The 14,394-nt window shown below is 51.1% G+C and overlaps 1 long non-coding RNA gene across 2 annotated transcripts in view; it reads left to right on the top strand.

Moving 5' to 3' along the window:
• Positions 1–14,394, top strand: part of LOC113628267 (uncharacterized) — a 56,326-nt gene that overhangs the window by 27,561 nt on the left and 14,371 nt on the right. For both annotated transcript variants that reach the window (XR_003435960.1, XR_003435959.1), the window contains 3 exons: positions 8,963–10,734; positions 11,122–11,333; positions 12,706–14,202. This is a non-coding gene — a long non-coding RNA (uncharacterized LOC113628267). The remainder of the gene's footprint in view (positions 1–8,962; positions 10,735–11,121; positions 11,334–12,705; positions 14,203–14,394) is intronic.

Raw genomic sequence — 14,394 nt, 5'->3', positions numbered from 1 at the left:
GGTCTGAAGGGTTTGGGGAAACAGAAGGACCTGAGTTGGGTCTTCACAGACAGGTAGGGTTTGAATAAGCAGAAGCACGTGGGGCATTTAAGACTGGGGAGTCTGTGTAAATAAAGATTGGTGTGGGAGCTAGTAGCTTGGGTGAGAGCACGCTGGCGGGACTGGAGTGGAGGTGGGTGGAGAGAACAGGCATCGAGGGTCAGAGGAAAGGGAGCTTGGAAGTCTGCATGATGGGAGGGGCACTAGGAACCACTAACATTTCTCAAAAAGAACAAGAAGAAAAGGAAGGAATGTTGACACCTACTTACTCTTCGCAGAATTCTAAACCAGGTGCTTTACATTTATTTAGTCCTTACCATAATCCTGTAAGGTAAGGTATTATTATTCCTATTTTTACAATTGAGGCAGTTGAGGCTCAGAAGATGATGTAACCAACCAGGGCTGCCTATCTTGTAATTGATGTGGCCAACTTTCAAACCCAGTTCTCCCGAGTTCCAAAGGTCCTGTTTGTTGCCTGTATCACACTGTCTCCCAAGAAGAGAAACAGGGCTAAAATTAATTTGAGGAAAGATTAATCTAGCTGCAGCGAAGACACAGACAGATTGGAGGTGGGGGTTAGGGGACCTGCTATTGAAATAAACAAGAGTGAGATGAATGTACAAGGTGAGCCTGGACCATCCTGTCAGCCCAGAAAGCATGGAAACTATCAGAGTGCACGCAGGAGCGAAAGTCCTAGTAGCCAAAGATGAGGCAATTCAGACATCAGTTACAGTGATAACTGCAAGGGATTGATTGCAATGGATTAAAATACATCAGATATGTTGAAATCGAAGCCTTTATAGCAATGCTAAAAATCAAGCGCTCCTTGGTCACTTTTGGAGAAGGTTAGGGAAGCAATTCAATCTTTGGGAAACTGGTATAAGAAGGGAAAAATCAAGCATTCATTCTGTTTTTCCATGAAGTTTCTCCTTTTTAGAAGCATTCTAGCCAATAAATGCAGGAGTTACAGAATTAGAGCATCACCACGTGACCACCTCTAAGTAGTGAATGGATTGGCATCAGTGTCTGTTAACATCAAGAAAGAACTGACCAGACTCTGTGCACCTGCTGATGGAAGGAACACCACTGCCTTTGAAGTTTTCGCCAAAAATAATCACTGAGTCTTTAGGTCTAAATATCCATTTACAGAAAAGTCAAGGGACAGAGGAACATAGCAAATGAAATCTTGGGGATGCAGTCTGAAAAATCCTGACTGTGGGATTGCTGACTGGATATTGGATAATATTCGGAAATTGACATTTTTTAAAGGAACGAGAATGGTCTTGCGGATGTGCTGAGAAAACTCTGATTTTGGGGGGATAATTTCTGTAATAATTACAGATGAAATGGTATGTTGTCTGGGGTGCAGGTTGGGGAAATGGAGCAGGATTATGGATGAAACATGACTGGCCATGAGGTGAAAACTGTTGAATTTAGGTGACAGAGGTGCATTAATTTATCTTCTCTACTTTTGTATATGTTTAAAAATGTGCTTCAAGTAGGATGGTAATTTTGGTGCAGTGAGGGTGTAAAAGTGGTGCAGGAACAAAGCATTTTTGGAAGGGAAAGATGGGTGAATTGGAGCTGGATTGGGGCAGGAAGGAGTGGGAGGCACGTGTGGAAGCTAAGCCTCTGACACCCCATCAGCGCGCAGCCGGGAACGTGGCCTGGCGTGACCCAGGCTCCCGGGAGCCAGGCCCTGACCGCAGACAAGCTCCTCTGCCTTGGGGAGCTGAGAAGTGTTCCCAGCCCAGCTAGGAGGACTATCTGTCAGTTCTTTTTTTTTTTTTGCGGTACGCGGGCCTCTCACTGCTGTGGCCTCTCCCGTTGCAGAGCACAGGCTCCGGACACGCAGGCTCAGCAGCCATGGCTCACGGGCCCAGCCACTCGGCGGCATGTGGGATCTTCCTGGAGCGGGGCACGAACCCGTGTCCCCTGCATCGGCAGGCGGACTCTCAACCACTGCACCACCAGGGAAGTCCTTTTTATAAACTTTTAATTTTATATTGGAGTACAGTTGATTAACACCATTGTGTTAGTTTCAGGTGTACAGCAAAGTGATTCAGTTATACATAAACATGTATCTATTCTGTTTCAAGTTCTTTTCCCATTTAGGTTGTTACATAATACTGAGCAGAGTTCCCTGTGCTATACAGTAGGTCCTTGTTGGTTATCTGTTTTAAATAGAGCAGTGTATACATGCCAATCCCAAACTCCCTATCCCTCCTCGCTACCCCCCCCCCCCCCCCCCCCCTTTTTCTTCCCCCCCATTTTTTTTTTTTTTTTTTTTTTTTTTTGCGGTACGCGGGCCCCCCACTGCCGCGGCCTCTCCCGTCGCGGAGCACAGGCTCCGGTCGCGCAGGCCCAGCGGCCATGGCCCATGGGCCCAGCCGCTCCGCGGCATGTGGGATCCTCCCGGACTGGGGCACGAACCCACGCCCCCCGCGCCGGCAGACGGACTCTCAACCACTGCGCCACCAGGGAAGCCCCATCTGCCCGTTCTTAATGAGCTGCTCAGTGTTCCCAGCTCTGAGGTCACCTCCTCTGTGAAGTCTCTGGCATCTTCTGGGGCAGAATCAGTCATGCCCTCCTCGGGTTCCCCTGCTCCTCTACCCTGATGGGCTTCTGCCTTGCATTCCATAGGTCGTGTTCAGTCTGTTGTTCCCAGTGCCCCATGTCCCAGTGGGGCAGAGCCCAAAGCCCTCCCCACAGGAGGCATTCAAAACCTGTGTATTGGTTATGAAACAGACTGCCCCTTGCTCCCTGGCAGGCAAGGACGCAGAAAGTGTGGGAGTGGGTGAGACCAGGGACCAGGAGGAGGAAGGCCTTAGTCGAGTTTTTTCTCAGTGACCATGCCCCCTTTTTCCCTGCCTGGCAAACCTGTAAGAATCTGCTGGGGTTGGCCCAGGAGGAGAGATGGCCGAGTCACAGGGCCCTCCTGGACCCCAGCTGTGGTCCTTCTGGTTGCCATGGTGATGGCTCGCTCTTGCTCCCCCATCGTGTGACATGCCTGGGCTGGCCAAAGCCATTGGGTTGTGAAACTTTGGTGTCCCCCATCCCTTTCCTCTTCTGTAGTTGTCTGGGACACTCAAAATGGCAGGTTCTTGGGATTCTTGGCAGTCCCTTTGCAGGTTTCATGACGGATGGGAAGCTGAGAGGGGACTCAGGTGGGCCACTGCATTGCTTGGGGTCTTCAACTGGCCCCAAAGCTTCCTCCCAGTTAAGATTGACAGCAAGAAGCACAGATCTGGGACTACAGTGGAATCTGGCTGAGGAATCCCAATTTTCTTTCCTGATGCCATTCGCCTGTGGGAAATGATTCCCAGCCTGGTGGGCTAGGAAGGCCCTGGAGCCATGATCCCTTTGTTTCCGTTCAATTTAGTGGGAGTGATTTTAACAGGACCAGGTAGAAACCGTTCACTTGCCGTGCACCAGACACTTGACAACACATTTCATTTGTGGTGATAACCGATCTGCTGTCTTCCTTTAAGGAGCTCTGGTTGGTCCCCACAGAATTAGGGGGCTACTCTTAGCTTTCTTGTGCCTGGAACCCCCAGCTTCAAGTCCTTTTCCTTATTAGGTATCACTTTCTGAAGGTCAGCTGATTTCTAAGCAAGTGAACGTGATTGGAGGCCGGCTGGGGCTCAGGGTCAGACCGCAGGGCGGTAAGGGGCGCTCCCTTTTCTCGTGGCCCCCGGCAGAGGTACCAGTGGGGTCCTGGCCCAGGAAATGCCACACGCTGAATGCTAGGAACATCTTGGTCGATTTCCACTGTATTTCCAGTTGCCCAGTCGCTGTCAAATTCTTCAGTGTCCCTGGAGAGCACGTCCTTGTCCAGACCCTGAGGTTCAAGCGGGACAAGTTAGCGCAAACCAGGCACCTCCTAGAGGTGTCACTTTTCCTGGCATGCGGCCCCTGCAGCTTCTGAAGACCTCTTCTGGCTCCAGGGATCTCTCATGCCTCCTTCCTACCAGTGAGACTAGCCATGGAAACTTCTAGAATGACAAATTCCAGAACGCTGGCCATCGGTCACTAGGATGCACGGATGAATGTCTGTTTTGCTTATAACCACCACAACCTCCCGGTGAATCCATTCTTCATGCTGCAGCTCACTCATGGTAGGAAGTTCTTCCAAAACACTAAGAACTTCGGGGCTACAGTCAATGACCGTTTCCTCCCCATTTCTCTTCAGCGAAGTAGCAGAGGGGCTGGTTTGTCTCCTCCACCTGCTCATGCGCCATTAGCAGGAGGAGCTGTTACATTACCTGAGCTCTGATGAGCCCCGTAACTGGAGAAGATGGGCCTTTGGGGGTGATTCAGTTTGAGATTCAATGGCCCGGTTATTCCAAGGGGCTTTATTCCTGACCTCGGGGCCCGCAGAGCGGGGTGTCCGGTCACAGGCACATCTAGGACCTGCAGGGTTGTGGAGGGGGCCCCAGGCAAGGACGGAGGAGGAAAGACCCAGCTCGCTGGAGGTCTGCCCGTTGTTTTTGCTCAGAACAATGGCCCTTAGAATGATCCGGGCCCAGACGACCGTTCTTGCACACTCTGTGGTTTGCAGCTTTAGGGGATTAATCACACTCTTCCAGCTTTTATAGTTAATTCAAAATATTCTGGAGAAAAAATTTGGCTTGTCTGTGGGTAGCTCGATGGCCTACTTCCAGGGGGTAATGGGATGGTTCCTGTCTGCTAGTCTAGATACCGAACCGCCAAGGGGCACAGGTGGCAATTTGAGGACAAATCTTATTTAAAAAAAGAAAAGAGCAGGCCTGATTCATACAGCTGTCGCCAAATGCGTTGGGTATTCACTCTTCACTCCATTCTTCATTAATGCATCCATTCTGTCTACATGCAGAATCCACGCAGAGTCCCTCTACTGCGTGTTTCCCCTGCACACACCTCTTGGCTGGGATGCCATCGCTGTGACTGCAGGCTCTGATTGCTCTTTGTTTCTTGCTCCATTTGCACTGAGGTGGAAGAATCGCCCCTTTTCTTTCCCAGGACCGCCGTTCCCACCTGCCTCCTCAGGATCTGATGTTCTTCCTCTACTGGCTCTTTTCCAACATCGTTCAAGTGTGTTTCAACCTTTTCCCTCTAAAAATGTTCCTTTGGGATCCCTAACCTCCCGGCTGTGATTTCTTCCCTCTCCTCGCATCCCCAGCCCAAATATTCCAGGGTTGTCCCGCAACCTCCCCTTCCCATGGACCTTTATCAGCCCTCCACACCCCCGAAACTGCCCTCACTCGGGGCACCGCTGGCCTCCAGATAAATACATCCAGTGGCCACTCCCCATCCTCCCTTGTTGGACGGTTCTGCCCTCCGACCCCTCCCTGCTAGGGGCACTCCGGTCCCCGGCTCTGGTGACCACACGTTCTTGTGGTTTCCTGGCACCTTTCTGGTTGCTCTTTTCTGCCTTCTCTTCATCCTCAAACATCGGTGCTTCCCGGGGCTCTGTTCAGCATTTGCCTGCATCCCGGCGTATAGTCACATCCCAGCTACTCCCCAGACCTAGGGCTCTCCTCCAGGCTGAGTCCCCTCCACCTGCCACCTGGACTGTCGGCAGCGCCTGTTCTCCGCGTATGCATCTCGTTCCTCCAATTCATGTTCCACAGTGAAGCCAGAATGATCTTTCTAACCTGCGGTTTGTCACGTCCCTCTTCCTTCAAGGATCTCAAGGTCACCTTTAAGATCTAAAGTCGAAAGTATTTAACCTGATTTACTAGACGTTTCATGATCATCCTTGATCTTCTCTAGCTGTGTTTTCTTTCTAGAAGGCTCTTTCCAAGATTGGGCACCTGGCTAGCAATGATCAGGCCGTTATGGACTGAATTGTGCCCCCCCACCACCACCCGCCAAACCCCAGGACCTCAGAATGAGACTGTATTTGGCCATAGGATCTTTTTTAAAAAATATTTTATTTATTTATTTAATTTTTGGCTGCATCGGGTCTTAGTTGCGGCTCACAGGATCTTCATTGTGGCATGTGGGATCTTTCCTGGCCGTGCATGGCCAGGCTCTTCGTTGCAGTGCACGGGCTTCTCTCTAGTTGTGGCGTGTGGGTTTTTTTTTTTCTCTCTAGTTGTGGCGCGTGGGCTCCAGAGCACGTGGGCTCTGTACTTTGTGGCACACAGGCTCTCGAGTTGAGGCACGCATGCTTAGTTGCCCCCGCCCTCCCCAGCATGTGGGATCTTAGCTCCCTGACCAGGGATCGAACCTGCGTCGCCTGCATTGTAAGGCAGATTTTTTTACCACTGGACCACCAGGGAAGTCCTGGCCATAGGATCTTTAAAGAGATAATTAAGTTAAAATGAGGTGGTTAGGATGGGCCCTAATCCAGTATGACCGTGGCCTTTAAAGAGGAGGTTAGGACGCAGGCACAGAAGGAAGACCATGTGGAAGACACAGGGAGAAGATGGGTGCCTGTAAGCCAAAGAGAGAGGCCAGCCCCACGAGCACGATAATCTTGAACTTCTGGTCTCCAGAACTGTGAGAAAATAAGTTTCATCGTTTAAGCCACCCATCCTGTGGCACTTCGTTATGGCAGCCCTGGTAAACTAACACATAAGCTGCAAGCCTATATAATTTCACCTAGTCAAGGCGGCGTTCCTTGACTCACCCTCATAAATTCTTCCCATACCCTCGATTTCCCTTTGCAACGCTTCTAATGTGTGGAATTACTCTTCAGTGACTGTGTTCCTGGCAAGTCATTAAGCTTCTATGAGAGCAGAAACTTGTGTTTGTCCTGTATGGCTGTATCCAGTGTTTAGCACATTATCTGGTATCTAGAAGACATACCAGTAAGTATTGGTTGCATGACCAACTGAATAGTGACAAGTGAACAGATTTTAAAGTATTAATAGGATGATCCTCTGAGCTGGAAGACTGCCCACTTCATGGAAGCTACAATGACCACAGATTTGGAATGTACCTGTTGGGTGTGAGGAAGGTGATGGGGAATCTTGATTCCTTGGTCTTGTTTACATCCTTTGCATGGCTTCTTGTTTAGGTGTAAAGTGAAATGAAAGCAAATTTTTAAAATATTATTAAATTTTAATTTAAAAATATTATTACAAGAAATGGTGTAGCATTTGGGGAAATAATGAGAGGGCACTAGGGTAAGATGGGAACAGGGAAGATAATTCCGGGAAGGGAGGCAAGGAAGACGGTCTTCACCTTTGACTCATTTTCCACAGGGTCTTCCTGGAATAAGAAGGGATCCAACAGGCTGCTCCTGTTTGGTAGCTATTGAGTGAGGCAAAGACGTAGGGGGAAGGATTCCAGAAGGTTCCATGACACATAACTCAGTGTGCCTGTGTCTAGACCCGGTTTCTTCTTGCCCTGACAACTGAGGAGGGAGGCGTCACGCTTCCTGAGAACAGGAGGATAAACAGGTTTCTCTGTCCCTCCTTTCCCACTTTCTGGAGCCTTCCCTCACCTAACCTTTAGGGTGATCCCTCTATCCTAGGAACCCCCATGCTTCTGCCCCAGGGCTGGGCTCTTGCCCACATTTGCATCATGTGACCCCTCTCTGCAGTATTGAACTGAGGTGGGCGTGTGTGAGCCAATCAAATTCTCACCCCAGGGAGGTTGGACTTGGGATTCAGAGATGGCCAGCTGGCTTCTGCACGCGGCTGGGTGTGGGGGACATACATGTACGATCCTAAGAACTGGCGGGTCTTCGTGTGCAGCTTTGAGGGCTGAGAAGTGGAGGGTGCTGGGCTGGAGAGACGGAATGAGGCAGAGGGAGGAGCAGGGTGGGGAGCTGGAAGAGCCTGGGGGTGACATGGGTGCTTGAAGATTTTCTAGGTCCTTGTTCTAGAACTTTCCCAAGCCCCACTTGAGTGGATTCCCATGAATCACCTCTCTGTCTTTATAGTACATCCCTCTTTTTCTCTTAAGTGGCTTGAGATGGTTTACCTTACTGTGACCAAAGGCACCTTGAAATCGTTCCCTCTGTCTCTTCATCCTTCTTTTCTCTCTCCTGCCCACTTCTCTCTTCCTCTCCTCTTGCTTCTCTCTTTTTTTTTCCCTTCCTTTCTAGTCATTGGGGCTAAATGGAGGGGCAGTGTTGGGAGCAGAAGGCTCCAGGCTGCAGCAATCAGGGTCCTTCTCTCGTCTGAGGCTCTGGGGTTCCGTTCCTCCCAGGTTCAGCCATCAGGTGAGAGGCCTCCAGTCTCCTTTTAGTCACATTCCCAAGTCTAGATCTGTTTCTCTGACCTAATAAACATATTTTTCTCATGTGTTCTCAAGTTAAAACCATACCCTAGTGATGGAAATAAGCACTTTTTTGTATCTTTATATATATAAATATATATGGGGACATTTTCATTTATATTTTTATATGTATGGCTTTTCCCCAACAGATCCTCAAAGAGATATTAGCTCCTACGGAGGGTCCTATTGTCCTCATTTGGTAGAAGTGACACAGCAGGCGTGTGTGTATCTAGTTTATATACAGAATAGAATCACAGTAGTGCAATTTTAATGAACAGGGAGGAAATAAAACCCTTTAAAACACTTTGCTTGATCAAAATTTCAAGGCCCCATACTTCTTATTTGCTAACCCTCCTGGAAGAAAAGTGCTACAGTAATGACCAAAGCGTGCTGAGTTTGGCATCTCTTTATTAAAAATGTTGTTGTCATTTAAAGGAGTTTAATTTGAGCATCTAGCAGCAGCCCGTCTCCCTTTAATTACAGCCTTCCGTTTCTGTGGCTAGCTGCACCGTGCTCAGGAGAGCCACAGGGCGATGTGACGGCGGGGCACGAGCAGGGGAAGCCTTTCTGGGAGGGTTTCAATCGCCTTTATCTGGCTTATTTTTGCTTTCTTAGTAAATGTACACTTCGAACACAGGGCGAACAGTTGGATCCCCAGAGCAGTGCTTGGTGTGAAAGCCTATAATTATTTATTTTTCTCCCCTGACAGAACTTCCTTTGAGTCTTTGTCATCTCGGTCTCCTGCCCTCCCCGTGCTCTTGCTTTTTGCCTGCTGAGTTGTGAGAATCAAAGATCATCACACAGATGGAAAAAACAGGGATGCGAGCAGGTGCTGGTGCTGGTGGTTGACCGGTCACAGGGCCAGTGGATTCTATCCCCCGTCCCCTACGGACTCATCCTATCCTCACATCCACCGCCTGCCTCTCCGCAGCCCTGTCTCCTCCTAAAGACTGTCTTCAGGGCACGTCCAGCACAGGTGACTCATGGTCCCTCCACTGGTGCCAGATGTCAGCTGTCCCTCGTCCTCTGGCGCCAGCATTTGTGGGAACAGCCTCTATGTCTATCCTGCATGAACTTGGGAGCAGAACTCAGAAAGCATCCCCTCACGCAAGAGCAGAAGTCTGCGTAGTAGGATTTCCAGAAGCTCTCCCAAGGGAGGCGGTGTGGGCGTTTACATCACAGCAAACTGCTTAAAGATCCATTTCAGGTGTTTCGCTTCTCGAAAAGCTTTTTCTATCTCCCTGTCCCCAGGAAGTGCCCGACCTGGGTGGCGGTCCTCTCCTCGTTCATTACAAGCGGAGCAGCCCTGCCCAGCCTCCACTCCCAAACTTGCAGAAAACTCTGTACAGACCATAGTGAAACAAAGAGTGACGGGGTTAACTAGACCTACTTTCATTTTAAAAGGCCGCTTTATGATCATTTCTGATAATCATGTCATTCACCATAAGTGACTTATCAAAATATTTTTTTCAAAGAGATGTCTCTGCCTAAGAAAAATAATAATTTTTATTTCACTACTGAGTTTTTAATTGGAGGTTGTAAACGTCGTGTCATATTTAACGCTCATTAGACTCCCTCCCTTTGGATTCCAGTAAACATCACACTGTCTGTTAATGTGCTCAGGAGATCCTGTTTGGATGCCAAGCACTGACCTGGAAAGCTGGCTGGGGCAGGAACTGGTATGTAGAGGAAGCGTGGAAGAGGGGCCCTTTGGAGGGAGGAAGAGGTGCTACCAGCACACATCTGGATGCTGATTCCACTTCCCTCCTGCCTCCCTTCAGGGCCTTCCCGTTGCTTCCAAGGAAAAGCCCACACCTCTTAGCTAGGTGTGCAAGGCCCCCGCCCACAGTTGAGCATCAACTGGAATTTCAGACCTCACCTCCTACCATTTCTCTGCACCTTAACCAAGCTGAGTATTCCCGTGTAATGCCATTCATTGGGTGTTCTTAATGTGGTCCCTTACACTACTGAGTGCTCTAGGGTCTTGTAACAACTGAGGGCACGCCCTGCTCCTGCAGCCCCATCCCATCCATGGAGGGCAAACCTTTAAGCTGCGGCAGGCTAGTCTCCTGGGCCTGGATCCCTGAGGCTTCCCCACCAGCACGGTTACCTTGGAAACCGTGCAACCCTGCCCCCCACACCCTCGGAGGTGGGCGTGAGTAGCAGGGTCAGAAGCCATAGTGTCATTGCATATTGATTCAACCAGGTTGTGGAAATAATGGATTAACACTGGACTGGATGAGAATTTGTCCCAGTAACCTGGGCCATGTTGCCAGGCCTTTGAGGTGCAGCATGAGTTCTCTTACCCTCAGGCCATCCCCCGAATTCCTGGCCTGTCACCACATACCTTGCAGTGGTGTCTGTCCTGGACCTGCGTCAGAGGCCGAACTCTGTTGCGTCCTGCAGTGAAGCCTGGGTTAGATGCTGCTGGGGAAGGACCAGAGGAGAATCATCTTGGGACCTAACCTCTGGCACTGCCAGGTATGTCCCCCTCTCTCTGATATGCACCTGTCTCACCTCCAGCCCTGCCAGCCAGGGAGCTGGGAATGGGAGCTGTGGGGAGCTCTAGCCTCCCCGAGGCCTGGTCCAGCTTGTTCTGACCTGTCACTAACATCTCCTCCAACACCAGAGATATTTCAGAGGCTCTAAACAGCTCACCTTTAATACCACCCTATTCATATGGGAACCAGAAGTGGGAGGGTGGAGCCATGAGCGGGGCCTGGCCCCAGGTCCTGGGGGTGGGTTTGGAGCAGCTGCTAACCTCTCTCCCTGTGATGTTTTCTCTTTTAGTCTCTAAGACTTGAGCTGGCAGTGTTATTCTCCTTCTTCAAAATTCCTGTGGCCTCTCCTTCCTCTTCCCCCACCCAGACTAATCGTGAAGGTTCTGGAAGGCCCGTGGGCACTTCGCGAAGCCTGAGGGTTTTGCTGACACCATGAATCTCTCTAGCAGACGCCTGGCTGAGGCACACAGAGGCTCTGGATGAACGTTCCCAGCTTCTCTGCCCCTTCCACTGCTGTCCATGGAGCTCTGCAAACTCACCTCCCACTTAGGGGTCTTTTCACCCCCTTTCTGCCAGGAGGTAAGAAATTTAGCTTGGATTTTCCCAGAACTCTTTCCTCCAACAGACCTGCCTCCCCTTTCTGGGAAGACATCTTTGCTTGAAAATTTGGGGCCAAGAGAAGAGTGCTCACACCCACCTCCCAAGCTGATTCCAGAACCAAGGTTCCAGCTACCCATTCCAAGTCCCTCTCACTCCGAGAGGCTGTTCCCATTGCCATGACCCCATTGCCACACCCGTGGACACCAGAACAGCTCTGCAGCTTGGCAGCTTCCACCTCTGGCTCTGTGGGACCCTAAATGGGATTGAGGCACAGAGGGACCTTGCAGCAAAGTTTGGAGATCCAAGATGGTAGCCTCTCCCACTTTTCTCCTTATCTTTTCAGCCAGGATATGAAGCAGAGTGGGTAGGAGAGAGCCCAAAGGACCCACCTTGTTATTTTTTCAGCCATTGAAAGTGACTCGTGGCCCGTAGTAAAAATGACTCTCTTGCCTGGGTTGACTGCAGCTGGGGGTTGGGACTTACTCTACACCCTTAGCTGTGGCCAACTTGGCCACCATCCCCTTAAAGCGAGCACACGTGAGCATAGGAGATACCAAGGATGTTCAGATTCATCTTAAGGTGTTTGTGAGAAATCTAAACTTCAGAGGTGGGACTAGAAGGAAACTCAGGCGTTAGATGCTCCCTCCGACCCGCAGTCCTGGGCTAGCAGCTGTGCATCCTCGCCTCTTCTGGGAGTTGGCGATCTTGGCTCAGACCGTTGGGATGGCGCCAAGTGGACACCCCCTAGGCCAGCGTGCGGCACCCTCTCTGCCTTAGTAGCTACTTCTTGCCTTCCCACACAATTTTTCTGCCCTTTTAACTCCTTCTTTCCTCAAGACCCCTCCCCTTCTTCTCCACCCCCACCCCCAGCCTCCACCAGGATTTGAGAAGTTTCTTCTGGCTTCTTGTGAGCTTTCGCTGCCTCTGGATATAGTCGTGAGCCAGCCACACCCGTCCACTCCGCTGCTTGGTGGAATGAAGGGGGGCGGTGGTGATGCTCTGCTCTCGGGGAGACTTGTCTTTTCCTCTTATTTTCTTTAAGTTCCTAAAACCAATCGGAACCATTGCAAATTGCAAGGGGGTGATTTCTCCCCAAAGTCCTCATCAGTATCACATTTGAGATTCAGAGCCTCTGTGCTAGCATAACACTGACCTTATTATGATATAAACAGTTCTCCGTGCCCTCCCCTCCAGCCCCAGAATGCACACACACTTCCTGACTTGGGGTTACCTTGCAAAAACCCCTCTCTGGCCACAGGACAGGGGGGAGGGTGGGGGCAGGGCGGCACTGCCGCACTGAAGATTGGAAATGACTTGGAGAGGGTCTTCTCCGAGACCTGTCATTTTACAGACGCGAAGCCTGTGACTCGGAGAGGTTAAGTGATTTGCCAGATCCCACTGTCGACAAATTCGCTGCAGAATTGGGAGTGGAATCCGTCCCTTCTGACGCCTTCCCTCCCCTCCACGGAGTAGACAGGTGCACTCCCTCGGCTGGGGCAGCCCCCGAGACCTCTGGGGCGGGTGGAGTCCAGCCTTGCGACACCCCTGTCTTCGTACCTGGCCTCCTCCCCTCCCCGTCCTCTGGGAACCTGCCTTGTCCAGAGGCAGCCACACACCCTTGTCCCAGGAGATTTGTCTTTCTGTTGCTTCCACCCGGAGGGCCTGGTTCCACCTCTGGGGTCAGTACCGTCATTCTGGTCCTCCTACAGTGACGACAGTCCTCACGGGAACCCAGAGGTCTGTCCTTCTGTTGTCTCTTTTCCAGGTGAAGTAACCCTGCTTCCTGCCTATGATTCTGACACCAATTCCCGTGGGTGTGTTTTTTTTCTCCCACCAAGCAATTTTTTTTTACACCACCAAGCAATTAACTCAGTTCTGACACTACTTGGAGACAGCGTCAGATCCCACAGATGAAGGGCTCAGCCCCACAAGACTGCCCCCCCCCCAACCTTCAGATGCCAATTGCAAGTCCAGGTTGTCACCGGTGACCCACCAGCTGTCTAGTGGGCATTCTCACAACCACCTCCTTGGGTTCGATTAATTTGCTAGAGCAGCTCAGAAGTCAGACAAGCATTTTACTTACTAGATCACTGGTTTATTATAAAAGGATTAACTCAGGAGTCAGATGGAAGGGATGCATAGGGCAAGCATGGGGAAAGGGGCACAGAGCTTCCATGCTCTCTCTGGGGGCTGCTCCCCCAAATCTGTATGTGTTCACCAACCCAGAAGCTCCCCAAACCATGTCCTTTGGGGTTTTTCTGGAGGTTTCATTGCGACTGATTAAATCGTTGGCCATTGGTGATTGACTCAAACTCCAGCTCCGCCCCGCTCCCCAGAGGCTGGGGGAGGGACTGGAATTTCCAACCCTCCAGGCACCCTATTCACATAACAGAGACACCTTTATGGCTCTCCTCCAGTAGGTAATCCCAAGGGTTTTGGGAGCTCTGTGCCAGGAGCAGGGACTCAGACCAAATTTATATTTCCTGTTATAAATCACAGCATCACAGTCCTTCATCGTGGGAAGCCTGGCGTCCAAGGGTCCCCTTCCCCGTCCGTGCGGCTGCCCTGTACTTTCCGACCACCCCAGCGCAGCTGAGCAGGAGAGGAGGCCACCGTGCTTGCGGGTCCAGCTCCGGGAGCCGCCACCACCTGCCAGCGCCACTTCCCCAGATGTTCCTGTGCTCGGCAGTGTGGCCGGAGCCGAGCCAGCCAGGGTGTGAGCCCTGAGCCGGACGGGGATCCAGATCCTGGAAGCAGGAGAGGAGCGGCGGCCAGCGCCTGGCACGGGGGACGGCAACTCCGCCAGCCTGGATCTGGGAGAAGCGCGAGGACAGCTCTGCTCCTGGAGGTGACAGATAAAGAGGGCGAGCGGGGGCCCCTCTCCTCGGCAGTTAACAGGCTGGAGTGGCGAGAGTGGACGCTTCAGTTGTGTGGTCAGGGCACTGGGCCATCCAGGGGGCCAGTGGCACGGTTCCCACAAAAGGTTGAGCAGTTGGCGTTTCTGGTTGGAAAGCCAGCTTTGAAGGGTGATTTCTCAGCT

Source organism: Aethalodelphis obliquidens, unplaced genomic scaffold (genome assembly GCF_003676395.1).
Source record: "Aethalodelphis obliquidens isolate GAN/ISIS:26980383/991018 unplaced genomic scaffold, ASM367639v1 scaffold23, whole genome shotgun sequence".
NCBI classification, from domain to species: domain Eukaryota; kingdom Metazoa; phylum Chordata; class Mammalia; order Artiodactyla; family Delphinidae; genus Aethalodelphis; species Aethalodelphis obliquidens.
The sequence above is the reverse complement of the archived record's forward strand: the minus strand, read 5'-3'. Positions and strand labels throughout refer to the sequence as shown.